At 49.8% G+C, this 27732-nt stretch overlaps 1 pseudogene; it reads left to right on the top strand.

Annotated features, from left to right (window-relative positions):
- LOC144326420 (inositol polyphosphate 5-phosphatase OCRL-like) overlaps positions 1-27732 on the top strand; it is a 100598-nt pseudogene that overhangs the window by 25990 nt on the left and 46876 nt on the right.

Genomic DNA, 27732 nt, shown 5'->3' with positions numbered 1-27732 from the left:
AACATATGCAAAACCATCATAAAACATTAAAAACTTCCCTAAAGGTTGTATAGTTACTTATCTCCTTGACATCTGACGGGAGGGTGTCCCACAGGGCAGGTGCCACTACTCAGAAGGCCCTCTGCCTGGTTCCCTGTAACTTCGCTTCTCACAGTGAGGAAACCGCCAGAAGGCCCTCGGTGCTGGACCCTGATGCTGAACAATGGGGATGGAGACACTCTTTCAGGGCTGAGGCCATTTAGGGCTTTAAAGGTTGGCCTTAGAATTGTGCTCAGAAACGTACTGGGAGCCAACGTAGGATGCAAAAGGATGGTTTTGCAGTTGTTCATAGTGTTGGGGTGTATTCTGGTGGTTGTTAACAGTTTGTATGGATTATTGGTACATATACCATTGCATATTGTAGGTATGGCTAAACTGTGGTCTGCCAGATGTTATTGAGCTGCAGTTCCTGTTGGCTCCAGCCATCATGGCCAGTAATCAGGGATGATGGGAATTGTAGTTCTGCAGCATTGTGAGGGCCACGTGTCTGCTGCTCCTGAGTTAGAGGATTTTCCTGTCGTGTGATGCAGCAAAGTAATTTAAGATGACATGGGGCAAAAATGCACAAGCATCCTGTACCTTTAATAATTGTGTATAAGATAGGATTTCAGCAGGTATACCTCTTTTTTTGCACTTGGCTAACCTACTAGTAGGGATGCGGGTGGCGCTGTGGGTTAAACCACAGAGCCTAGGGCTTGCCGATCAGAAGGTCGGCGGTTCGAATCCCTGCAACCGAGTGAGCTCCCCTTGCTCTGTCCCTGCTCCTGCCAACCTAGCAGTTCGAAAGCACATCAAAGTGCAAGTAGATAAATAGGTACCGCTCCGGCGGGAAGGTAAACGCTGTTTCTGTGCGCTGCTCTGGTCCGCCAGAAGTGGCTTAGTCATGCTGGCCACATGACCCGGAAGCTGTACGCCGGCTCCCTCGGCCAATAAAGCGAGATGAGCGCCGCAACCCCAGAGTCGGTCACGAGTGGACCTAATGGTCAGGGGTCCCTTTACCTTTACCTTTAACTTTAACCTACTAGTACTTCCCCTTTGTCTTCCAGCACAATAGTGGCTGTTAATAGACTCCATTGTCAGGCAACAGGGGGTCTTTTGCTTCTCTGCTTATAAGCGATTTCTTTTTGGCTTTAGCTAAACATTCAGCGTACCCAAAAGACAGCTTTTGCTGATTTCACAGAGGGAGAGATCAAGTTCATCCCGACATACAAATTCGACTCTAAAACAGATCGCTGGGACTCCAGGTAAGCACCTGCTTGATAGTTGAGCCTTTGTAAGTAAGTCCTCTAAATCATTCTTCTGCAAGGCTTGTTTGTTTTTCCTAGTCTGCTGAGATGCTAGTAGTGTCCTGCCTTTCCATCCTCTTGAGCAGGCTAGTAAAAAAATATATTTTAAAAATTGCTTTCTGCTAAGCAAGCTGGTGGAGGAGGGATAGAGTTGAGCGCTGGATGGACTTATTTTCCTCTGCAGCCAGAATGGACACCAAGCAAAGGAGGGAGAGAGAGATCCAGCTCTCCTTCACCTGCTCACTTTGCTTGCATGGAATTCCGGGTTGCCAAAGGCTGCTAGGTGAACTGTGAAATGCAAGGCTGTGATATGTTGTCTTCCTCAACCCATCCCTGCTCAAAGTCTCTGTTTTGGCTCCTTTTCCACAAGCAGCCTTTCCCCCACATTTTTCCTGATAACCAGCATCCTCTGTTTCATGGTGTGTATAACCGATGTTGCAGTTCATTGAAAGGTGCAGCAGGCTGAATGAGAATCCTGTTTGTGTCAAGGAAGTCTGGGAATTAGACTTGGTGCTCTCTCAAGATGAGTCTGCCAGGGCATAAGAACATGAGAGCAGCCCTGCTGGATCAGGCCATTGGTCCATCTGGCCCAGCATCCTGTCCTTACATTGGCCAATGAGATGCCTCTTGGGGAGCCCACAAACAGGACCTGAGTGCAACAGCACGCTCCCCTCCTCCAAGCCATACTGCTTCTGTTGGTGGAGTATGTTCTGTGGCCATTATGGCTAGTAGCCATTGAGCCTCATCATCCATGATTTTGCATATTATTGTGGTTATTGACAACTGTAAGAAGCCACCTAGGCCTGCTAGTTTAATTTCTCTTGCTGTGGTACTGGGGAAATCAAAAGGACAGGCGGAACATGTAGTGACGAAGCCGGAAAACGGCAGGCTCCTTTGGGCAGCATTTCAGGTGCCAGAAATGGTATTTTTACATTTCTTGAAGCTTGGATCACTGAAAAAATAGTGTCTGAACAAGAATAACGGGGCCCATTGCTTTTGGGAAGGATCATAATTTGGTGGTGTGCCATATGCTTTGTATGCAGAGTCTCAAGTTGAAAGGCACCTCCACCTGAAAAAGGATTGGGCCACAGAGAGCTGCTGCCAGCTAGAGTAGACTTAATTATTTGTGGGTGTCAGGGAACTGCCATAGGAAGGACGGGAGGTGGAAAGGCTCACTGAGGTTGAGAGAGACGTAGCAGCTGAAGAGGGAACCAGTAGGGGGAGAGAAGGGACTCCAAGGGAAAGTGAGTCGGAGGGATGGCTCAGAGACACTTCCAGCGAAAACAGTGGGGAGGTCTCAAGACCTCCTATAGGGACACCCACTCCTCGCCGGAAACTGTCACGTCGAGAGTCCAGAAGACGTGTTTCCGTTAAGGAGCTTTTATGTTGGAAGAGATTCCGAAAGCGACCACTTTCGGATTCTGCTAGCGACTGACGCAGCCATGCCGGAGGGGCTCCGTCGCAGGCAGAGGTTTGAGAACTTGACCAAACTCTGAGGGACTTGCATTTTACGCACAAGCAGCTCATCATCCCATCACAGCAATCCGAAAGTCTCTGTAAGCAGCTTGTGCAGGGAAAGGCATCATGAGCAACCCAGCCGAAACCGGAGGAGCAGGAGGAGCTGGAGCCGGTCCAAACCTGGAAGAAAGGTACAGGGTGTTGGAGGTCCAGCTAGCGCTGCAAACGGCACGGCTCGAGGAGAGGAGGGCTCAGGATGCGGAAAAGGGAAAAACCACCCCGCTCGCCAGAAAGGGATTGGTGCAGAAGTTTGGGGGGGATCCCAGGAACTATCATGCCTTCAGAACAGAGATGCAATATGCTCTCAATCTGCAGTTTGATGACTTCCCCGACGAGGAGTCGCGAGTGGCTTTTGTGATTGGCCATCTCGAAGCGGGGGCGAAAGACTGGGTCAGGCCCCTGATGGCAGTGAATAATGAGATCCTAAAGGATACGCGGAAGTTTTTTCGCGCCATGGACCTGATGTTTTCCAGCGACATTGAGCAGGGAGTGGTGCGAAGGCAGTTAATGGCTTGCAAACAGGGGAGCCGATCTGTCCGTGAGTACTGGACTGAGTTTACCATGCTGATCCATAAGTTGGGGTGGGATCTATCGGCGGAACCCATCCAAATGCTTTTCGAAGAAGGGCTTTCTTCGGCGGTGAAAGACGAACTTTCCCGGGCGCCCAGGGCGGAGTCTATGGACCAGCTGACCAAATCCGCGCTGACCATAGGAGCACGCCAGGAGGCGAGGGCTTTGGAAAAGCGGGAAGGGAAAGGGGAACGTTGGAGGGAGTTCCGCATTCCAGACATTCCAGAGCCACCTTTCCCGCCGGCAGAGCCGATGGAAATTGGAACAGCGTGGGCGCGCGCAGTTTCAAATCCCAGTGAAGGGCGGAAGAAGGAGGGGAAGAGCGCCAAGAAATGTTATCTCTGCCAACAGCCAGGTCACTTTGCCAGAGTCTGCCCACAAAGAAAGGAATGGCAAGGGATGGCGGGAGCTGTTGGGGAAAAAGAGGAGGAAGGCAAGGAGCAAGTAAAAGCCAACGCCTGGCTGCCACCGTCGGGGCACAGCAGCCAGGCCAAAGAGCAGTGAAAGTGCCCACGCCGGAACCTCCAAGACCTGCCTTAGTGATAGAGGTGTTACTAGAGCTGCCAAACGGACACCCACTAAAGATCAAGGCGCTTTTGGATTCAGGCAGCTCCTGTAATTTCATGAGTAAGGAGTTTGCAGCTGAGCACCAGATACAGACTATCCCTTTAAGTAACCCCTTGCAGGTGACCACGATTGACGGCAGAGAGCTGTTAGCAGGAGAAGTCAGCCAACAGACGGTTCCAATGATAATGAGGGTGGCAAGGCACACCGAACGGATAGCGTTTAATGTGGCCACCTTGGGAGGAGCTCCCATTATTTTGGGGATGAGCTGGCTGGCACTCCACGATCCACTAGTGGGCTGGCATCAGAGGGTGGTCTCCTTTGGGTCAGCGCTTTGCCTAGAACACTGCAAAGAGGGGATGGTTCCGGGAGGAGCCAGAGTCACCCTAGCCGGGATGGAAGTAACGGATAAAGGGAAGGTGCCCCCGCAATACGCAGATCTGAGCAACGTATTCAGCGAAAGGGAAGCAGACAAACTGCCGCCGCATAGACCCTTTGACTGTCAAATCAATCTACTCCCTGGGGCCCAACTCCCAGTGGGCAAGCTGTACGCCATGTCAGACAGGGAGATGCAGGAGTTGAGGGAGTTCATTGACAAAAACCTGAAACGAGGTTTCATCAGAGAGTCCCGAGCGGTGGGGGGCAGCCCAGTGTTTTTTGTGGACAAAAAAAACACAGATAAGCCGAGGCTTGTAGTGGACTTTAGGGCCCTGAATGCAGTGTCGGAACCCCTGGCTTTCCCTATGCCCCGAATCGATGACATTTTGACTAGGGTGAGGAAGGGAAAGATTTTTACAAAACTGGACCTGCGGGGGGCGTACAACCTGATACGAATAAGGAAGGGGGATGAATGGAAGACCACCATGTTCACCCCTTTGGGAGCCTTTGAATATATCGTTATGCCCTTCGGTCTGCAAGCAGGCTCGGCGTGTTTTCAAGCCTTTATGAACCACGTCCTGGGACCTTTGCTCTACAAGAATTGTGTGGCCTTTTTAGACGACGTGTTGGTATATTCGGAGAATGAGGAGCAGCATGTGAGGGACGTTCGAGAAGTGTTGGGCAGGCTGCAAGCCAACCAGCTATGGGTGAAACTGGAGAAGTGTCAGTTTCATACCAAGGAGGTGGAATTCCTGGGATACCGCTTGTCAGACAAGGGATTGGCCATGGATCCAGGCAAGGTCCAGGCGGTACTGGAATGGAAAACACCGAAGACCAAGAAGGATGTGCAAAGATTCCTGGGGTTTGGGAACTTTTATCGGAAGTTCATCAAGAACTTTGCCCACTTGACGGCTCCCATCACCGACTGCCTCAGCAGCAAGAAGAAATTTGTTTGGACGGCGGAGGCGGAGCGAGCATTTGAAGAACTGAAAAGGGCATTCGCCTCGGAAGAGCAACTTCTGCATGTGGATTTACAAAAACCCATGAGAGTGGAAACCGATGCGTCAGACCGGGCGGTAGGGGCGGTGCTTCTTCAACCGGGAAGGAGTACGTCGGAGTGGAGACCGTGTGCCTTCTTCTCACGGAAGCTGAATAAATCCGAGAGGAACTACACGGTGTATGACCGGGAACTACTCGCCATTCACGAAGCGTTCCGGAGGTGGAGACATTTATTAATTGGGGCACAACATAAGGTGCAAGTGTGCACCGACCACAAGAATTTGGAGTATTGGAGAACGGCTCGAGTGCTCAACCAACGACAAGTGAGATGGGCACAGGAGTTCTCCAAATTCCACTTTGAAATTCGTTATGTGCCAAGCCCAGAAAACGTCAGGGCGGACGCTCTCTCACGTAAACCAGAGTATTTGGAGGGGGAGGGGGCAATCGAAGAGAGACATGTCATCCCTGAGGACCGCTGGGTGTGTGGGGCGGCGCTGGTGGGGCAACGAGAACTGGTAGAGGAAACGGAAAATGATGAATATGCCCAGGATAAGCTCAGAGGTCTCAGGGGGGAGGGCGAGAGCCCCGGGGGTTTGAGGAAAGAAATGGGGCATTGTATTACAAAGGGGCACTGTATATACCCGAAGGTGAATTGAGGGGGAGAGTACTCAAGCAGTTGCACGATAGTCCCACGGCGGGACATTTTGGGCAACACAAGACCATGTGGTTGGTTACCAGGGAATTTTGGTGGCCCAAGGTGAGGGAAGATGTAAGGGAGTATGTAAGAGGGTGTGACCAATGTCAGCGAGCTAAAGGGGAAAGGCGGGCGCCGGCAGGGTTATTAGAACCATTACCCACGCCAGAACGGCCTTGGGAAGCGGTATCGATAGATTTTATGACGGATCTGCCGAAGTCCAAGGGGAAAACAGCCATCATGGTAGTAGTAGACCTGTTAACTAAGATGTGCCACTTTGTAGCATGCTCGCATGCCGTCACAGCGGAAGAAACCGCGAAGTTGTTTGTAGAACACATTTTTAGGTTGCACGGCGCCCCCTTGAGGGTGATCTCAGACAGAGGCAAACAATTTACGTCCAGGTTCTGGAGGAAGCTCATGAGCTTGCTGCACGTGGAGGTCAATTTTTCGACTGCCCGGCACCCTGAAACCAACGGGCAGGCGGAAAGGGCAAATGGTATCCTCCAACAATACCTGAGGTGTTATGTCAATGACAGAGAGAACGATTGGGTCGAAAAGTTGGCGCTGGCAGAATTTGCCTACAATAATGCGGAGAATGTGTCTACAGGGATGAGCCCCTTTTTGGCTAATTATGGGTGTCACCCCAGGGCATTTCCAGGGGATGGAGGGGAGAGATGGAGCGTCCCAGCGGCCGAACATTTTGTAGAAGAGATGGAAGCGATCCATCATCAGCTCCAGCTCAACTTAGAAAGGGCCAAGGAACAATATAAGAAGCAGGCAGACAAGAACAGAAGGGAAGGTGAAACCATAAGGGTGGGGGATCAGGTGTGGCTGTCAACCCAAGGGTTGCCTTTCAAAGGGGGTTGTAAGAAATTGAGACCCAAAAGATTGGGACCCTTTGAGGTCATTCAGCAGGTCAACCCAGTGGCTTTCAAGCTCCGGTTGCCCAACCACATGAAATTGCACCCAGTGTTCCACAGGTCGTTACTGTCACCGTACAGGGGGGGACGTGAAGGGGAGCACGCCAGGGGGTCCGCCTTGGAAGAAAGGGAACGCAGCAACCATGTAGCGGAAATCCTCGATTCCAGGGGGAAGGGAAATCAGGTGGAGTATTTGGTGGCGTGGGAAGGGGAACCGGAGTCAGAAAACACCTGGGTGACTGCAGGGGATGTCAATGACGAGGTTTTAATAGAAACGTTCCACCAAAGGTTCCCGAGGAAACCTCAGCCTGTAGCAAGGTTTAGGAGGGAGTATTTCGGCACCACCGACGAGGAAGAGGAACTGGAAGGATTCGCGGAATCGGAGTTGGAAGAGGGAATTGACTCCGATGACGAGGAGTACCGGGAGACCAGGGACAGCAACAAGTGGAGGGAAGTGTTCGAGACTTCGGAAGATGAGGGAGGTTCTTTCAGGGGTTTTGCCTCCTCACCGCCCATAGAGGAGGGGACGGGAGGGGGTGAAGGGGGCCCTGGAGGGGAGGTGGATGTCAGGGAACTGCCATCGGAAGGACGGGAGGTGGAAAGGCTCACTAAGGTTGAGAGAGACGTAGCAGCTGAAGAGGGAACCAGTAGGGGGAGAGAAGGGACTCCAAGGGAAAGTGAGTCAGAGGGATGGCTCAGAGACACTTCCAGCGAAAACAGTGGGGAGGTCTCAAGATCTCCTATAGGGACACCCACTCCTCGCCGGAAACTGTCACGCCGAGAGTCCAGAAGACGTGTTTCCGTTAAGGAGCTTTTATGTTGGAAGAGATTCCGAAAGCGACCACTTTCGGATTCTGCTAGCGACTGACGCAGCCATGCCGGAGGGGCTCCGTCGCAGGCAGAGGTTTGAGAACTTGACCAAACTCTGAGGGACTTGCATTTTACGCACAAGCAGCTCATCATCCCATCACAGTGGGGTTGAAAGGGATCATGAGGGTCATCTAGTCCAACCCCCTGCAATGTAGGAATCAAAACTGGGGGAGGTCAGAAATTCATTCTGACCTGGTAGAAGGCAGCTTTTGATTTCCTGACAACTCTCTCCATGAGGCAAAATGCCTGCACACCTGCAAGGTCCGCCCCTTCAGAAGTTGGACTCCCAAGCCCCATCATCTCCAGCTCTTGACCGTGGTCAAGATCACAGGCCGTGTGTGGAGCCAAAGTTTGACTGTGTGAGCCTTGTGTGTTGCCTCAGCCAGTCCAACAGTCCTGGTGTCTCTCCTGTCTCCTTGCAGTGGGAAGTGCCGTGTGCCAGCATGGTGTGAGCCAATCCTCTGGAGAGGAGGCAGCGTGAATCAGCTCAGCTACTGAAGCCACATGGAATTGAAAAGGAGCGACCACAAGCCCGTCAGCTCCCTCTTCCTCACAGGGGTAACACCTGCCCTGGCCAGGGCTATCGTCTATTCAGGGTTTTAGTTGCCTGCTATGTGGCACCTCCTCGAATCTGGGCAGGCCCTGACCAACAACCAGGCCCCTTTCCACAGAGCTCCTCCTTGGCCAATGACTTCCGGTGCAAGGAGTGGGCAGGTTTTGGCTCTGTTAAATCCCTAGGCTTCCATTCTCCACTCTTCTGAGTAAACGCTGCTCCTGCAGGCATGGCAGACCACATGGGCTGAACTGTATACCTTAACCGTTGGCTCCATTCATCCAATGGAGCTTCTGTGGTACTTGGCTTGGAGCATTTGGCATCAGCCCATTGGCTCTGGAAGTCATAGCCGCTGCCATCCTGGGGAAGATCTCAGAGTTACAGTACTTGCCTCTTTCAGGGCTGGGAACAGGGGGGTGCATCAGGCATTTCTGCTCTTAACTCATGCCCCCCCTTTTTAGTCCATAGCCCCAACAAATGTGCTCTGTTCCCCCCCCCCCCCATAGGTGAAGGTTGTGGATGACCAACGGTACCAGAAAGTGTTTGAGGATATTGTTCAGTTGATGGACAGGATGGAGGAGGAATTCCTTCCCTCACTGGAGGGAGGTAAAGATGAATAGGATCCTCTCCAACCCCTTAAAGAGGGTTTGCTGCAAAAAGACCAGGGGGGAAAGAAGCCTGCTTTATAGCATGTCAGGCCCTTGGCCCATCTAGCTCAGTCTTGTTTATACTGTCTCCGAGTGGTTCCCCAGGATTTCCGGGGGATCTCTCCCAGCCCTACCTGGAGATGCTGGGGATAGAACCTGGGACCTTTGCATGCAAGGCAGATGCCCTTCCACTGAGCTGCAGCCTCTTCCTCTTCCTCGCACCTCTTCCTCGCAGGCAAATACTCCAGGGGTAGCCAGCGTGGTGCCCTCCAGATGCCCTCCCATCATCCCCAGCCAACATGGCCAGTGGCAATGGGAAGTTGCAAGTGTGGGAACGTTCAGGGATGCAGGAGAGGATATATTGTCTGATTATATCCTTATCTAACTTATGTTAACAAGTTCCCCAATTTCAGCAGAGTAAAACATTCCCCTTTATTTTAAGTTTGCAACGGCAGCGTTTGCTCAGGCTCGCTAAAGCCTCTTTAATAACTATTCTGGTAATTTCCCCTTATTCCCTCATAAAATAGAAGAGACGACACAGTCTTTTACAAAAGTATAAGAGTTTACTCACATTCTGTTCACAATCAGATCCCAGAAGGCAGACTTAGCTTAATGAAGTAACATATACTTGGAATCTATCTCTTAAGAAGACAGTCCCTTTGTCCTCTCTTGGCTGGGAGCCAAGAGGGCTTCTTTGACTCAGTAGATGTTGCTTCTTCGATGCATGTGGTGAAAGAAAGAAGGAAGAGAGAGATGGCTGCCCTGCCCTGTGCTTTTATCATTGCCTGTACAGGTGAGGCCACACCCACCTCTAGTCACATGTAGAGGAAGTCTGTCCCAGCCCAGAGGGAAACAGGAAGTTTACCTGCTGACTGGACAAACATCCCTCCCCATGTCTAAACATGTTCACTCTAGGAATGTTGTACTTGACTGCTCTTGTGTTTCACATCCCACAGCAAGTGCAGCAATATCTGGAGAGCCCCACATGGACACTCAAGAACAAACGTGGCCACTGTGAGGTGGCGTTTGGACCTGTTGCGTGTGCAGTCCCCTAAATGAGAGCCCGGGGCCAAGGACAAAGTTCCCCCTGGAGCACGTTTCCTTGCCATCTGCTGAAGGCAAGCACTCTCTTTCCTCCCCCCCCCCCCCATTTTGCTCTGCAGTTTTCATTTGAGAATGTGAAGTTCCGGCAGCTGCAGAAGGAGAAGTTCCAGATCACAAACAATGGGCAGGTCACCCTCCATTTCTCCTTTATCCCCAAGCTCAGTGACAGCCAGTATTGTAAGCCATGGCTTTGTGCTGAGCCCTGCGAGGGATACTTGGAGCCCAGTGAGTCTCTCTCTGGAATCATAGAACTGTAGAGTTGGAAAGGGACCCCAAGGGTCATCTAGGGAAGGCCTTTGTTTCCTTTTCATCCCCCCTTTTCTCCTCCTCTTCCCAACCCTCCTCCCTCAAACCTTGGGAGTTTTGTAGAGCAGGGGAGGCTTAACATTTGTGGGCTACATTGCCCCATGCTCAAGCCTCCAAGGGCCACACATCAAAGCAGGTGAGCCCAAAGTGTAAAAGTGTGTGACCAGCTTTAAACAAGCACACACACACACACACACAAATGAATTGAAGCCCCAAAATGCTGAAGGGTCCCAAAAAACCTTTTGGCATCGCAGGGAACCAGTGAGAGCAGTCCGTCAAAAAATAACTATTTTTTTTTAAAAAATGCCTATTTTTACGTTGTGGAGGCACAAAAATATCTTGGGGATCATATAGAACTAGCCAAACTTTTAAAAACTCAATGAAATGTAAACTATGGGAATTGAGTAGCTTCTTTTCCTAATTCTTGAAGTTAAGGTTTCCCACATACACCTGTGAGAACAGGATGCTGTACTAAATGGGCCATTGGCCTGATCCAGCAGGCTCCTATTGTGTCCTTCTGTTCAATTATTCACTATCTTAACTTTTAATTTACAGACAAGCAAACTTGGCTGTGTCAAAGAGTGTATCTACCTGACCTCCTCCCGTTTTAGGTGAGACGGTGGACATTTCCCTGGATGTGTACGTCAGCAAGGACTCTGTGACGCTTCTCAAATCAGGAGAAGATAAGATTGAGGATATCTTTCATAGAATCATAGAATCATAGAATCATAGAGTTGGAAGAGACCACAAGGGCCATCGAGTCCAACCCCCTGCCAAGCAGGAAACACCATCAGAGCACTCCTGACATATGGTTGTCAAGCCTCTGCTTAAAGACCTCCAAAGAAGGAGACTCCACCACACTCCTTGGCAGCAAATTCCACTGTCGAACAGCTCTTACTGTCAGGAAGTTCTTCCTAATGTTTAGGTGGAATCTTCTTTCTTGTAGTTTGGATCCATGAAAGAAGATCTTTGTCCTTCACCTTGACCGTGGCAAGGACTATTTCCTCACCATCAGTGGGAACTACCTACCAAGCTGCTTCAGGACCTCCTTGGAAGCTTTGTGCTGGATGAGGCAGGCGATTCACGTAGTTCCCGTCACCAAACTTATTGACCTGGCAGGGAAAGGGGTTGATTTACCTGGCAGGTTCATTTGCTGAATGTCTAACCTTCCCACTCTGCTTGCCTGCTTGAAAAACAGCTGCTCTTCCACTCAGAAATGTGTGGGCTGGGGGTCCTTTGCTGCATTCAGCTTCAGCTTCTGTAGCTGTGCATTCGCTTCCTGTGTGCTGTTCATGTCCTTTGTTTGCGGTGACTGAGTCATATCAAGTTCTTGTCTTCCCACCTGCCCTTTCGCAGGGCCACTAAATCGTGTGCACTAAATCGTGTGCATTTCCCTGCCATCTGCCCAGATACTGTTCAGCCAATGGGCTGTTTCTTTCTCTTCTCAGGGCCTGTGCCATTAACACACTTTGTTGTCTTTTCCCCACTTTTCTTTTGCTCTTGCCTTCCTCCTCTGATCTCAGGGAGAAGACAGCTTCCTAGAAAAGGTAACAGTTGGTTTGATATCCTCTAGATGTTCTTGTTCTTTCCTTTCCTGGAAGCGAAAGGAAAGTCCAATGCTGTAAAGAAAAATATTGCATAGGAACCTGGAATGTAAGAACCATGAACCTTGGTAAGTTGGATGTGGTCAAAAATGAGATGGCAAGAATAAATATTGACATCCTGGGCATCAGTGAACTAAAATGGATGGGAATGGGCAATTTCCTCCCCCCTCCCAGGGAAAGCCCTTGGATGACGCCCATGATTGGCAAAGAACGGAATCATCCCAGTGGATACATTCTCCGCGTTATTGTAAGCAAACTCTGCCAGGGCTAGTTTGTCCACCCAATCATTCTGTTTCTGACTTTCATAACACCGCAAATACTGTTGTAAAACAGCATTCGCCCTCTCCGCTTGCCCATTGGTCTCGGGGTGCCTAGCCGTTGTAAAGCTCACTTCCACCTGGAGCAGCCCCATGAGTTTGCGCCAAAATCGTGAGGTGAATTGAGCCCCCCGGTACGAAACCACCCATGCAGGTACCCCATGCAACCTAAACACATGCTCTACAAACAATTTGGCTGTTTCTTCCGCCGTCACTGCGTGCGAACAGGGCACAAAATGGCACATTTTGGTCAGGAGATCCACCACCACCATGACCGCGGTCTTACCCTTACATCTGGGCATATCAGTGATAAAATCCACCCCTACCACCTCCCATGGCTTCCCTGGTGTGGGCAGCGGTTCCAGCAACCCCGCTGGTGCCTCCCTTTCCCCTTTGGCCCTCTGGCATGTGTCGCACCCTCGCACATATTCCTTTACATCCTCTCTCACCCTTGGCCACCAAAATTCCCGTGTGGCCAGTAGCATGGTCTTATGCTGTCCAAAATGCCCTGCCATGCAGCTGTCGTGGAGTTGCTTGAGAATTCTGCCCCGAAGGTTTTCTCCTGGAACATACAAGGCCCCTTTATGGTACAGTAGCCCCCCTTTCACTTCAAAACCCCCCTCGGCACCCCCTTTTTCTCTTAACTCCCACATTTTTTGTCTGGCAAAGACATCGTCTCTGAGCAGTTGCATCAGTTCGTCGTCCTTGACTAACGTCCCCCCGCACATCCATTTGCTCTCAGGGAACATCAGTCTTGCCACCGGAGGACCTTCCCCCATCATATACTCGGGTTTCCGGGAGAGCGCATCCGCCCTTGCATTCTGCTCTCCCGGCACATATTGGATCTTGAAGTTGAAGTTGGCAAAGAACTCTGCCCATCTTATCTGTCTCTGGCACAACACCCGCGCCGTACGCCAGTACTCCAAATTGTTGTGGTCAGTGCACACCAAAATTTGGTGCTTTGCAGTCATATGGTGGCAACGCATCTGCCTCTTTCTCGCTGAATACCTCCTGTAGATCCCTGTAACACAGCGGAATCTCACTCGTCCCCGCTCTGCATGCTGCTGCCCTCCTGCCCTCACTTTGCCGAGGTAGCCCTTGAGCCAGGCAGTTCTCCATGCAGTGCGTCGAACCGAACGTCAGGGACCGTTGGTGCGAGGAAACCACCTGATCATGCAACGCCAACCAGCTCATGCCCAATATGATAGGCGGACCCGCCAGTGTGGCCACGTGAAAGGCGATGACCTCTGAGTGGGTAGCCACAAGCATTCAAATTGGAGGTGTTCGATGCGTCACTTCACCTCCCAGCAGTTCTCTTCCATCAATTGTGGTCACTTGCAGCGGAAAATCCAGAGGCCTCAGGTTCAGTTGGTGCTGCGCAGCAAACTCCTTGCTAAAAAAGGACGCTGACGCACCAGAATCAACGAGTGCCAACTCCTCCACCGTCTGTCCATTTGGGAGTTCTAGGACCACCTTCAACATTATGCTTGCTTTGGGGTGCCCAAGCCGAGGACTTTCTGTGTTCCTCCCGCCTGGCTGTTGCCCCGGTTCACCACCAGCCAGGCTTCTTCGTTTCCCGAAGGCTGGGGCTCCTCTGCCTCTGCCTGCTGGGTGGCCACCACCATTCCCTGCCAGTTACGACGCTCTGGACACACTCTGGCAAAGTGCCCAGTCTTCTGACACACAAAACATCTTTTTGCCGCTTGCCAGTCTTTTTTCTCCTTCCCGCCAGACCGTTGGGCTTTCAAACTCTCCCGCGCCCAGGCTATGCCTATTTCCATGGGCTCCGACTCTTGTTGACGTTCTGAGGCAGCTGCAGGCATCTCAAGAATGCGGTCACCATGGAAACTCGTCTCAAACCCACCCCAAGAGCAGCCTTTGTTAATTCATCCATATTTTTAGATCGTGGCCCCCTTGCAAGCTCGTCCTTAATTTCTGGGTTAAGTCCATTTTTAAAGAACGCTTGTACAGGTTCAGTCTCTAAATCCCAACCCAGTTTCTGCACGAGCATAGCAAATTCGGACCAGTAACTGTGTACCGTGGATTTGCCTTGTTTCAAAGCCAGCAGCTCCTCCTGCGTTTTGCCAATTAAACTTTGATCTGCATAGATAAAGTCCATAGCTTGCCAAAATTTGGCCTCATTTCTGAGGGCTTCATTCCCCGAGGCTATTAACGGCCTGATCCAGCTTCTAGCCCCTCCCGCCAGGTGTCTAATGATGTGAGCAGCTCTCTGGGCATCGTTCCCAAACTTGGCTGATTCAAGCTCTAAAAAATATAGCATCTCGGTCTTGAAAATCCAAGTAACTTTCCGGATCCCCATGGAACCGTTCCACCCACACTGGCTTGCACCCATCTGCCGATAGCCCACCTGGGGTTCCTCTCTGAGCAGCCCTGGCTTCCTCCAGACGGCTCTGCAGGTCGGCCAATCTTTGTTCCAGAGCGACATTTCGCTTTTTCAGCTCCAACACCTCCTTTTCCATTCTGAGGCTTATTCCTTATTCCACCAGCTTTCCAGCAGCAATTTGAAACGCGGCAAGCTGTCATAGGCTTTATGCTGTCAAGCCGGCATAGATAAAACTCCGGGCTCACAGCCAGTTCCAATCTATTTGATTTATTGACAAAGTTCAAAAGTACATCTCCTGTGTTTCAAATCACGTCCGACCCTTCCGGCACAGTTGCCACGTCTGCTTTCTTTTTCCTTTTTTTTACCCAACATGCAAGTCTGCGGAAACCACGCCCCTGACTCCCTCTGTTTACAGAATGACTGGTTTCAGGCTCATCCTCCTCCCTCCCTGCTTCTGGCTCGCTGTCAGACAACAGACTGCTAATGATCTCTTTCGGCTCTCTATAAGTGCTGGTTTCTCCCCTTAAATCTTTCCCCGTTTGACTCTCCCTGACATTCTCTGCAGCCAAAGATGGAGAAGCTCTATACAGTCAGCAAAAACAAGACCTGGAGCTGACTGTGGCTCAGATCATCAGCTTCTTATAGCAAAATTCAAGCTTAAACTGAAGAAAGTAGGAAAAACCACTGGGCCGGTAAGATACAATCTAAGTCAAAACCCTTATCAATACACAGTGGAAGTGAGGAACAGGTTTAAGGATTTAGATTTGGTGGACAGAGTGCCTGAAGAACTATGGATGGAGGCTCGTAACATTATACAGGAGGCAGCAACTAAAACCATCCCAATGAAAAGGAAATGCAAACATGCGCTGGATTATGGAGAAAGCTAGAGAGTTCCAGAAAGACATCTACTTCTGTTTCATTGACTATGCAAAAGCCTTTGACTGTGTTGACCACAGCAAACTATGGCAAGTTCTTAAAGAAATGGGAGTGTGTGATCACCTCATCTGTCTCCTGAGAAATCTCTATGTGGGAGAAGAAGCTACAGTTAGAACTGGATATGGAACAACTGACTGGTTCAAAATTGGGAAAGGAGTATGGCAAGGCTGTATATTGTCTCCCTGCTTATTTAACTTATGTGCAGAATTCATCATGCGAAAGGCTTTGCTGGATGAATCCCAAGCCGGAATTAAGATCGCCGGAAGAAATATCAACAACCTCAGATATGCAGATGACACAACCTTGATGGCAGAAAGTGAGGAGGAAATAAAGAACCTTTTAATGAGGGTGAAAGAGTAGAGTGCAAAATATGGTCTGAAGCTCAACATCAAAAAAACGAAGATCATGGCCACTGGGCCCATCACCTCCTGGCAAATAGAAGGGGAAGAAATGGAGGCAGTGAGAGATTTTACTTTCTTGGGCTCCATGATCACTGCAGATGGTGACAGCAGTCACGAAATTAAAAGACGCCTGCTCCTTGGGAGAAAGGCGATGGCAAACCTAGACAGCATCTTAAAAAGCAGAGACATCACCTTGCCAACAAAGGTCCGTATAGTTAAAGCCATGGTTATGGAAGTGAGAGCTGGACCATAAAGAAGGCTGATCGCCGAAGAATTGATGCTTTTGAATTATGGTGCTGGAGGAGACTCTTGAGAGTCCCATGGACTGCAAAAAGATCAAACCTATCCATTCTGAAGGAAATCAGCCCTGAGTGCTCACTGGAAGGACAGATCGTGAAGCTGAGGCTCCAGTACTTTGGCCACCTCATGAGAAGAGAAGACTCCCTGGAAAAGACCCTGATGTTGGGAAAGATGGAGGGCACAAATTGCGTATATTGGGGACAGCATTGGAAAAGCCTGCAAACACCCTCTAAACTTCCGGAAACCCTTTTGAAAGGCCTTTTGAAAACCAGCAGCACTTGCCAGACTCCCTGCAAAACTCCTTGCTCCAACTCTCCACAGGCCTGAAAGGTCGGTGCAAAAGTTCCTGGGAGGGAGTCTAGATGCTGTTTCCATGCCACTTTGCCGCTTTTGTGCTCTTTGGGGGGACATTTTTGCCCCTTCAAGTGCCCCTTCCAGCTTTGCGGCAGTGTGCATGTGCCTCGAAGGCACGTAAATGGAGTTGCACTTGTCAACGATCAGCAGCTGCTCCATGCAGTGGCAGCTGGTCCCTTAGGGCAAACCAGGCACTACCCCCAACAACCTCACTTTCCTCTCAGGCAACCCTCACCTGCCTGCCTTCTTACTCAAATCCAGTCCAGGTGGTGGCTCTAGCTCTCTGCTTTTTTCTCTTCCCTAGTCTCAACGTGGCCCTTGTAGAACTCGGAAGAGGAGAACCGAGACGAAACCAGAATTTGCCATCACTGCTTGTAACTGATTTTGCTCTGCTTGACTCTGGGTCCGCTTGCGATTGGCAGCACGGGAGGCAGAAAGCCCAGTCTCATGATGCAGGCGCCAGTCCCCTCTGGCCCCAAGAGCCAGTTTTCTCCTTGTCTCTGTGCTCAGCAACTGCTGCACAGGCTATGCCACTCTTGCTTACTCTTACCACCTGAGCACTGGCATTTGGGAAGCGGTAGTGGCTGCTTTAGGGACGCGGGTGGTGCTGTGGGTAAAACCTCAGTGCCTAGGACTTGCCAATCGTATGGTCGGCGGTTCGAATCCCCGCGGTGGGGTGAGCTCCCGTCTTTCGGTCCCAGCTCCTGCCCACCTAGCAGTTCCAAAGCACCCCTAAAGTGCAAGTAGATAAATAGGTACCGCTTTATAGCGGGGAGGTAAACGGCGTTTCCGTGTGCTGCGCTGGTGCTGGCTCGCCAGAGCAGCTTCGTCACGCTGGCCACGTGACCCGGAAGTGTCTTCGGACAGCGCCTCTTAAGTGAGATGAGCGCACAACCCTAGAGTCAGACACAACTGGCCCATACGGGCAGGGGTACCTTTACCTTTTAGTGGCTGCTTTGGGGTGGTTCAGGGAAATGTCACTCCTCTCGAAATCAGATATACTTGGGTGTATTATCATAGCCACAAGGAGACAGTGGTGACTGTCAATTTGGACAGCTGAAGACATTTAGAATCATAGAGGATATGTTTATCAGTGGCTACCGGTCAGGGCTATTTATTGCCACTATTATCATAAACCACATGCTTTTGATTACTAGTTTCTGGGGAACATGATGGACAGAGTGCTATTGTCCCCGTGTCCCTATGGACTCCCAAGGGCATGTGGTTGGCCATTGTGGGAACAAAATGCTGATCTAACCCAGCAAGGCTCCTGTGTTCTTTAGCATGCATCAGCTACTCTTGCACTAAGACTCTGATACAGTATGTGTCATTCCCCACACTAATACACTCTCTCTCTCTCTCTGAAGACAGGGGCGGGGAGTATTGGCGGTGGCGGGGGGGGGGGTGAATTGGGTCCTAATGAACAGCTTCCCTGGGGATGAGAGGAAGTGGAGTTGGGATCAAATTCTCCATCCTTGCCAACTCCTTTTAGTGATGGGCTGCTTGCCATTGCTGTGCTCCTAAAGCTCTCTTGCTCCCCCCTCCTCTCTTTCTCTTTCTCTTGAATGTGGTAGCTTGAGATAGAACTAACCACCCTGAACATTTCTGGAGAGGAAGATGGGAAGGAGGCAGGAGGCATTGTTCACCAGCTGCTGTGTGCTGCATTGCCCATACAAAGTAGTGGGCTGGGGCGCCAGCTGTTGTTCAGTTTCTACCACTGCCTCTGCAACGTGCTCTAGACAAGGGGTGGTGAACATGTGACCCCATCATCTCATCATGCTGGCTGGGGCTGCAGCCCATCAACCTATGAAGGCCCATCCATGTTCTGTTGCTGTTTTTGTTACTTATTTCCTGCCCTTCACCCTAAGGTCCCAGGGCAGGTTCCAACAATTTAAATAAAATGTTAGCCAAACCTCATGTCCACAGCTGCATATTTAGTAAGCTTTTGGGTGAACTGTACATCCAGAGTGGGAGGATTACTAGCTGCATATTAATAGGGGGAGGGGGAGCTTGGATTTGGGGTGCGAGCAATTTGTTTTTTGTTTTCCCACTTGAGATGCTTGTTGTGGCTAGGGCCGGGCGATATGTCAATAAAGATATATTTATATATATATATATATATATATATATAATTTTTATTAAGGTTTTTACATTACAAAATAGAAAAAGAAAAAATACAAAATACAAAATAAAAATAGTTAAAAACAATCAATCCTTTCATCACATTATTTTTCATTTACTTGTTTCCCGGACCTCCTCATACCTCCCTTTTTTGTATACCAGTTCAATTTATTAGCTCAGCAGTTTCTTTCCCTCTTTATTCTACCCAGATCTTAAATCTTAAATTATTATAACATTAAATTTTTACTTATAAAAAAACCATTTTTTCATATTCTTTTATACCATTTAACCATTGCCTGGTTAAACCCTTCGGACTGCACAGCCCATCTCCGCTTGACTGCCTCAGTCACTGGCAGAATCTGTCTGCGGAGCCAATGGAAATAGGTGGTGCGCGCGCCCAGGAGGTTTCAAACTCCAGCGAGGGTCGCAAAAGGGAGGGAAAGGATGTAAAAGCGACCAAGAAATGTTTCATTTGCCAGCGGCCAGGACATTTTGCCAGAGTCTGCCCACAAAGAAAGGCCTGGCAAGGAATGGTGGGGGCCGTGGGGGGAGAGGAGGAGGAGCAACCGACCCAGGAGCAGGGAAATGGAAACGCTTGGCTGCCAATCAGCGGGCACAGCAGCCAGGCCAACAACCAGTGAACGTGCCCAAACCAGATTCTCCAAGAGCAGCCATCGCCATAGAGGTGGTGCTAGAACTCCCGAATGGGCACCCAGTCAAGGTGCAGGCAATGCTGGACTCGGGGAGTTCATGCAACTTTTTCAGCAAGGACTTTGCCTTAGAGCATCAGCTTCACTTGCTACCTTTGGATGCACCCCTTGCAGTTACCACAATTGATGGGAGGGAACTGATTGTGGGAGAAGTGACCCACCAGACCCCACCGATGAGAATGAGAGTGTCTAGGCACTCAGAGACGATCGCCTTTCACGTTGCCTCATTAGCGGGTCCCCCAATAATATTAGGAATGAGCTGGCTAGCGCAACATGATCCTGTGGTGGCGTGGTACCAGAGGACAGTCAGCTTTGGGTCAGACTACTGCCTGCAGCACTGCCTAGGAGGGGAAACGCCGAGGATGAGTGTAGCCAGAGTGGCAAGTATGGCAGTGGAACGGAGAGGGGAGGTGCCGCCACAATATGCTGATCTGAAGGAGGTTTTTAGTGAGAAAGAGGCAGATAGGCTGCCCCCCCCCCCATAGGCCGTTTGACTGCCAAATCAATTTACTCCCAGGGGCGCAGCTGCCGGTGGGTAAGCTGTATGCCATGTCAGACAGGGAGATGAAGGAGTTATGGGAATTTATCGACAAGAACCTAAAGAGAGGATTTATAAGAGAATCAAAGGCAGTGGGGGGCAGTCCAGTATTTTTTGTGGACAAGAAAGACACTGATAAGCCCAGGCTCGTAGTGGACTTTTGGGCAGTCAATTTGGTGTCGGAACCCGTGACCAGAATTGACGACATTCTGACGAGAGTGAGGAAGAGAAAGATTTTCACCAAACTCGATCTAAGGGGGGGCTTACAACTTGATCAGGATGAGGGAGGGGGATGAATGGAAGACCACCATGTTCACACCCCTGGGGGCCTTTGAATATCTAGTTATGCCTTTTGGATTACAATCAGGCTCCGCCTGTTTTCAAGCTTTCATGCACCACGTGTTAGGGTCTCTGCTTTACAAGAACTGTGTAGCCTTCCTGGAAGACGTCTTGATTTATTCGGAAAACGAGGAGCAACATGTGCGAGATGTCAGGGAAGTGCTACAACGATTGCAGAAACACCAGTTGTGGGTCAAGCTAGAGAAATGTCAGTTTCATGCTCGAGAGGTGGAGTTCCTGGGGTACAAGTTGTCTGACAAAGGCTTAGCGATGGACCCAAGCAAGGTGCAAGCAGTATTGGAGTGGAAACCCCCAAGACACGGAAAGACGTGCAAAGGTTCTTAGGTTTCAGCAACTTCTACAGGAAGTTCATCAAGAACTTTGCCCACTTGACAGCACCAATCACGGACTGTCTCAGTAGTAAAAGGAAGTTTGTGTGGACGGAGGAAGCCCAGCGGTCCTTTGAAAGCTTGAAGAAGGCGTTCGCGTCGGAAGAGCAACTATTACACGTGGATTTGGAGAAACCACTGAGGTTGGAGACAGACGCATCAGACAGAGCCATCGGAGCTGTTCTTTTGCAGCCAGGATTGGGCAAGCAAGAATGGAAACCGTGTGCCTTTTTCTCGAGGAAGCTGAGCAAGTCGGAACAAAACTACACCGTGTACGACCAAGAACTGCTCGCAATCTACGCTGCCTTTCGTCGGTGGCACCATCTGCTGATAGGGGCGCAGCGCAAGATCCAGGTTTGCACAGATCACAAGAACTTGGAATACTGGAGGACAGCACGAGTGCTCAACCAGAGACAGATTCGCTGGGCGCAGGAATTCTCCAAGTTTTCTTTTGAAATCCGGTATGTGCCAGGGGAGCAAAACGTGAGAGCAGACGCTCTTTCGCGGAAACCAGAGTACTTCGAAGGAGAGGGGCCGCTGGAGACACGACACGTCATACCTGAGGACCGATGGGTGTGTGGGGGAACTCTGGTGGGCACGAGAGAACTGGCAGGGCTCACTAGGAATGATGAATTCGCCCAAACAAAAATCAGGGAACTCCGAGATGGGCGGGGAGCACCAGAAGGGTTTGAAGAGAAGGAAGGGGTGTTGTACTATAGGAGGGCAATGTACGTACCGGGGGAAGTTCTAAGAAGAAGGGTACTCAAACAACTACATGACACCCCCACAGCGGGACACTTTGGACAACACAAAACTATGATGTTGGTGACCAGGCAATTCTGGTGGCCAAGGGTGAGGGAAGATGTACGAGAATATGTACGAGGGTGCGACCGCTGCCAAAGGGCCAAAGGGGAACGCACGGTACCAGTGGGTTTACTGGAACCCTTACCCACACCAAACAAACCCTGGGAGGTGGTGTCTATTGATTTTATGACGGATTTGCCCAAATCAAGGGGGAAAACAGCAGTAATGGTAGTAGTCGACTTGCTAACCAAAATGTGTCATTTTATAGCCTGTTCACACGCGGTAACGGCAGAAGAAACGGCACGGTTGTTTGTAGAGCACATTTTTAGGTTGCATGGCGCCCCCTTGAGGGTTCTCTCCGACCGCGGAAAACAATTTACTTCCCGGTTCTGGAGGAAGCTCATGAGTCTGCTGCAAGTCGAGGTGAGTTTCTCGACAGCGAGACACCCAGAAACCAATGGGCAAGCAGAAAGGGCAAACAGCATACTCCAGCAATACTTGCGCTGTTACGTAAGCGAGAGGCAGAATGATTGGGTAGAGAAACTAGCGTTAGCGGAATTTGCGTACAATAACGCTGAACATGTGTCCACGGGAATGAGTCCGTTTATGGCCAACTATGGGTGTCATCCCAGGGCATTTCCGGGGAGTGAGGAACAAAGCTGGAGTGTGCCCGCTGCTGAACAGTTTGTGGAAGAAATGGAAGCTATACACCAACAACTTAAGATGAACCTAGAGCGGGCCAAGGAGAATTACAAGAAGCAAGCAGATAAGCGCCGCAGGGAAGGGGAAACCATACGGGTGGGGGATCGAGTGTGGCTATCCACCTCAAGGGTTACCCTTTAAAGGAGGGTGCAAGAAGTTGCAGCCTAGACGGCTGGGGCCATTTGAAGTCATACAACAGATAAACCCTGTGGCATTCAAGCTCAGGTTGCCCGACAGTATGAAAATACATCCTGTGTTCCACAGATCCTTGCTCTCACCACACAGAGAGGGGAGGGAGTTCGTGGGGCGGGAAGTAGAAGTCATGCCACAACCACAGGTAGAAGAAAGGGAACACCAAAACTCGGCCGCGGAAATAGTGGACTCAAGGTGGAGAGGTCGGCAAGTGGAGTACTTGGTGGCGTGGGAAGGAGAGCCCTTGTCGGAAAACACGTGGGTGCCAGCGGGAGCAGTTGGTGACGAGCATATGGTGGAAATGTTCCACCGCCGGTTCCCGGATAAGCCCAAGCCCTTAGAGAGATTCTGGGAGGAACAATTTGGCACCACAGATGACGAAGAGAGCTTCGAAGGGTTTTCAGAATCCGAGGAAGAATCGGTCCTAGCACAAGGGGGAGACTCAGCTTGGTGGAAGGGGAAGGAAATACGCGTGACACCAAGAGTCCAGGAGAGCAAGGGGAAGAGGAGGTGGAAGGGCTCCGGGATTCTTCCCTGGAAGTCAGTGAAGAGAGCCCAGGCACTCCGCTACCCACGCCCACCCTGCGCAGGAGACTCCCGCGCAATGAGAGGCGAAGACGATTAGGTGTCAAACAGCTTTTATGCTGGCAGAGGTTTAAGAAACGCCCACAGACAGATTCTGCCAGTGACTGAGGCAGTCAAGTGGAGATGGGCTGTGCAGTCCGAAGGGTTTAACCAGGCAACCAAGCACCCAAACGGGGTCGGCTTACGCACGAGTAACTCCAAATCACAACAGTTATCTTTAAATAAATTCCCATTTTTTGCTGTCATATTGATCCCCAAGTATTTAACTTTCTTAACCACTGTTAAGCCTGTCATGTTCTGAAACCTCTCTCTCTCAATTGGTGCTAAATGTTTCTCTAAAACCTTGGTTTTTGACTTATTCAGTTTAAACCCTGCGACCTGACCAAATTCTTGAATCAGTTCTAAAACCCTTTTAGTACTAGATTCTGGCTCCTGTAACGTCAATACTAAATCATCTGCAAATGCTCTCAGTTTGTACTGTTTGGCTCCGACCTGTATACCTTTAACCAACTGGTCCCTTCTAATCATGTTCAGCAAAACCTCCAGGACCGATATAAAAAGCAATGGGGAGATTGGGCAACCTTGTCGTGTCCCTTTTTCTATTTTAAATTCTTCCGTCACCACATTGTTTACAATTAATTTAGCCTTTTCTGAATATATTGCACTTATACCGTTTTCAAAACCTTGGCCTACCCCCATACCCTGTAAGTTCTTTTTCATAAAAGTCCAAGAAATGTTGTCAAAAGCTTTCTCCGCATCCACAAATATTAAAACTGCCTTAGTGTTTATATTCACTTGTAGTTTCTCTAGAATATTAATTATGTTTCTCACATTGTCAGATAAATGTCTTCCTGGGAGAAAGCCTGCTTGGTCTTTATGTATCTCTTCCACTAACACTCTTTTTAGTCTTTTAGCCAAAATATGTGCAAAAATTTTGTAATCCACATTAAGCAGTGATATGGGACAATAGTTCTTAAGCTGTGTCTTTTCAGTCTCTATTTTCGGTACAAGTGTGATATATGCTTCTTTCCACGACTCTGGTGCCCTTTCCCCCTCCATTATTTCATTACAGACCTCTTTCAAAGGTTGTACTAACCATTCCTTTAAAGATCTGTAGTATCTAGAAGTCAGTCCATCCGGTCCTGGAGAATTACCCAATTGCATATTCTGAATGGCACCTTCTATCTCCTGTTCAGCTATTTTATAGTTCAACATTGATTTATTTTCTTGAGAGATTTTTTGTAATCCATTTTTTTTCCAAAAATCGGTCTACATCGGTTTCTCTCTGTGGCCCTTGTGTATATAGTTGTTTGAAGTACCTCTGGAAGCAATTTCTGATCTCAGCTGGGTTCTGTATGTTCCTTCCTTCCACTTCTAAATTAGTGATTGTATTTAGTTTTTGTCTTTTTTTCATTTGCCAAGCCAACAGTTTCCCACATTTATTAGCCGACTCGAATGTCTTTTGTCTCATTTGTTTAATTTTCCATTCAATTTCTTGGTTCATCATTTTCATCAATTGTACTTGATATAACTTTATTTCTCTCAAAATCTCCTGCGACTTGGGTTTTGCTCTCAATTTTTTTTCACCTTCCTTTATTTTCTCCAAAATTTTATCCTTCTTCTCATTCTGGATTCTCTTTTTTAGTGCGTTCTGTTGTATCAAGAACCCTCTCATAACAGCCTTGCTAGCGTCCCAGATTACTCTTTTTTCCACATTGGTGTTCATATTTATCTCGAAGTAGTCTCTCAAGGTTTTTTGGGCCTTCTTTAACACTTCTTCATCTCTAAATAAGGTGTCATTCATCCTCCATCTGAAGGAACCAGTTGGTATTAGTTTCATTTCCATCTTGACAGCGTTATGGTCAGAGCAGGTTTTTGGGCAGATTTCCACTTTTCTTGTCTTTGGTGCCATTCCTCTAGTTACCCATATTTGGTCAATTCTAGTCCATGTCATTTTGGCTTCAGAAAGAAGGTTCCCTCCTTAGCCAAGGGGTTCTTTGTTCTCCAAATGTCAACTAAATCCAAGTTGTCTGCCATCTCAAAAAAAGTTTTCGGTAGTCTACCATCCTTGGTGACTACCTGTTTTTGTGCCTGTCCATATGTGTAGATACCACTCCATTCATGTCTCCCAGCAAAATTACATTGTAGTCCAAATAGTCCATCAGGATCTCATGCAACTTTTTTAAAAAATCAGATTTCCCCTCATTTGGTGCGTAAACACCTACTATCAAAAAATTTTCTCCCTGTGTTTGAATTTCAATTGCCACAAATATAAATTTCGGTAGTAATCTCTCTTTTGCGTAAATCACTACCCCTCTTTTTTTTTTACCTTGTCCGATGAAATAAACTCCTGACCAAGTCTTTTATTAATCAATAGTTTCCTGTGTAACCTTGTTATATGTGTTTCTTGTAAGCAAATCAGATCCAATTGTTCCTTTTTTAATAAATGAAACACCAGATCTCCTTTTCTGAGGGGAGTTCAAACCACTGCAATTCCAACTTAGTAGTTGCAGAGCCATGATGTAGTTACTATGCTTCTCCTCCAACTGCACCCAGTGCCTGTTCCTGTTCTGTTGGTGGTATCACCTTCTTCAAGCGGTCTTTTAATTCAGGAGGTAAGTCTGGTATATCCAAAGTTTCGCTTACAAGGGCTCTTAACTCTCCTGCAACTTTCTTCTGCAGGTCTTCTCCGTGGTCTCTCCAAAATTTAACTTTGTCGTCCTCTGATCTTATTTTTATCTTCTTGCCTTTGTAACTAAAAGACAGGCCTTGGGGGAATTCCCACCTGTCAGGGGTTCAGGGACAGAGGCACAGGTGAGGGAGGAGACAGAGAGCAAGGGGGAAGAATCCCAGGGCAGCGAGGAAGAGGATGACGATGACTTGAGGGATTCCGTGAGTCTTTCAAGTGAATCGGAGGATTCCCAGAAGGGGGCGCCTGTGGTCAGGCCAAGGGGAGTCACAGGGGGGACTCGCCAGGAGCAGGGGACCAGCGGGGGAACCCAAAGTGGGAGCTGGGAGTCGGGACCGGCTTCTCCGCCAGAGCGCAGTGAAGGGGGTGGAGATTCCAGAGTGACAGGAGAAGCAGGTCCGAAAGCAGAGAGGGAGGGGAGATCGGAACAAGACATCCTCCCGGAAGGGGAGGGGAGTAGTGCAGGGAGTAGTGTAACTGTCAAGAGGAAGGTTAGCGGTTGCGAACGCGCGCCAAGTTCAAATGTGGAGGCGCGCGGAAGAACAGGGAGCCCGGAGGAGGAGCCAGGTCCCAAAGCACGCAGGAGGGGGGAAGAGCTGTCTGGGGATTCCGCGTCAGGGGAATCCAGGAGGGGCAAAACCCCAGGGGGCAGGAAGACCCTGCGGAAAAGGAAGGAAAGGAAGAGGTGGAGCAGCACAGCCCTCTTAAACTGGTGCAGAGGAGGGACTGACTCAGAGGGGGCTTCAGCGGTCTAAGCGTAACAGACGTGGGGCTGCGCGCCTCGGCTGTGGAGCGTACAATGGACTTCAATAAACATTTTTGTATATAAACTGGACTTGGCGTTGGTCTCTTGTGAGCTGGGACCTGAGGCAGCCCTGACAGTAAGTCCCCTCTCCAAAAGAACGCAAATTTTTTTTGCAAAGCTCACGAAGTTTGGCAGCCATGAATGCGGAGGAACAGTTAGCAGCCCTCCGAAACGCAGTCTCCGAGCTTTCCACTGCGGTAGTGGTCTCCCAGAAGAAGAGTGAAGAAGCGGAGGCGCGATGCCACGATCTGCAAGTCAGGTGGGAACGTGCGTGCAAAGAGGGGTTCCCGGGGTCCAGATCAGAGGGAATCGGACTCGGAAGGCGGGGGGGGGGGGCAGTTTAGTAGCCCACTTCGATGGGAACCTGAAGCACTATCCCAGTTTCAGAGCAGACGTCGTATATGCACTGCATTTGCTTCGGAAAGACTTTAAAGATGAGGAGGAGAAAGTGGGTTTTATTGTGTCCCACTTGCATGGGGAAGCTAGAGCCTGGCTGCGCAATTTGTGGCGCGAAGATGGTCCTGCCCGCAGAGATTCTGACGAATTTATCAAAGGTATGGACGCTTGCTTCCAATCTACCGTGGACGTTGATGTGGCGCGTCGGGAGATGCATGGATTGCGGCAGGGCAAAGCAACAGTGCGTCAGTACCATTCTCGCTTTTTTGCACTGCTGAACGTACTGGGTTGGGAAAAGGACTCCAAAGCAGTGAGAGATTTGTTCTGGGAAGGGCTCCATGGCTCCATAAAGGATGAATTGGCCAGGGGAGACAGACCTCAGACCCTAGCAGACGTCGTGCAGAGGGCACTCACGATTGGAGTGCGGCACGAAGAACGTCCTTGGCACAGTGAAGAGGGTCGCCAGGTGCGCGCACCAGCTAAAGCGCCTCCCTTTATTCCCAGGGATCTGGGCCGTGCGCATCCCTCGCCTCTGCTGAGGCAGGGGGAGGAACCGATGGAGCTTGGTGGTGCTAAGGCTCAGACAGCGGCCGGAGCCCCAGCGTCCGGTGCAGTCAAGGCGAAGCCTCCTAGAGGGAGCAGGAAGTGTTACATCTGTGACAGTGTGCAGCACATGGCCAAAGAGTGTCCCCAGAGGCTCCAGAAGCACACTGCAGCATTAGCAACAGTAACAGAAGAGGTGCTTCACGGAGAGCAGC

The sequence above is a fragment of the Podarcis muralis genome, chromosome W, assembly GCF_964188315.1.
Source record: "Podarcis muralis chromosome W, rPodMur119.hap1.1, whole genome shotgun sequence".
Taxonomy (NCBI): domain Eukaryota; kingdom Metazoa; phylum Chordata; class Lepidosauria; order Squamata; family Lacertidae; genus Podarcis; species Podarcis muralis.
Note: the sequence above shows the minus strand (reverse complement) of the source record. Positions and strands in the feature narration are given on the sequence as shown.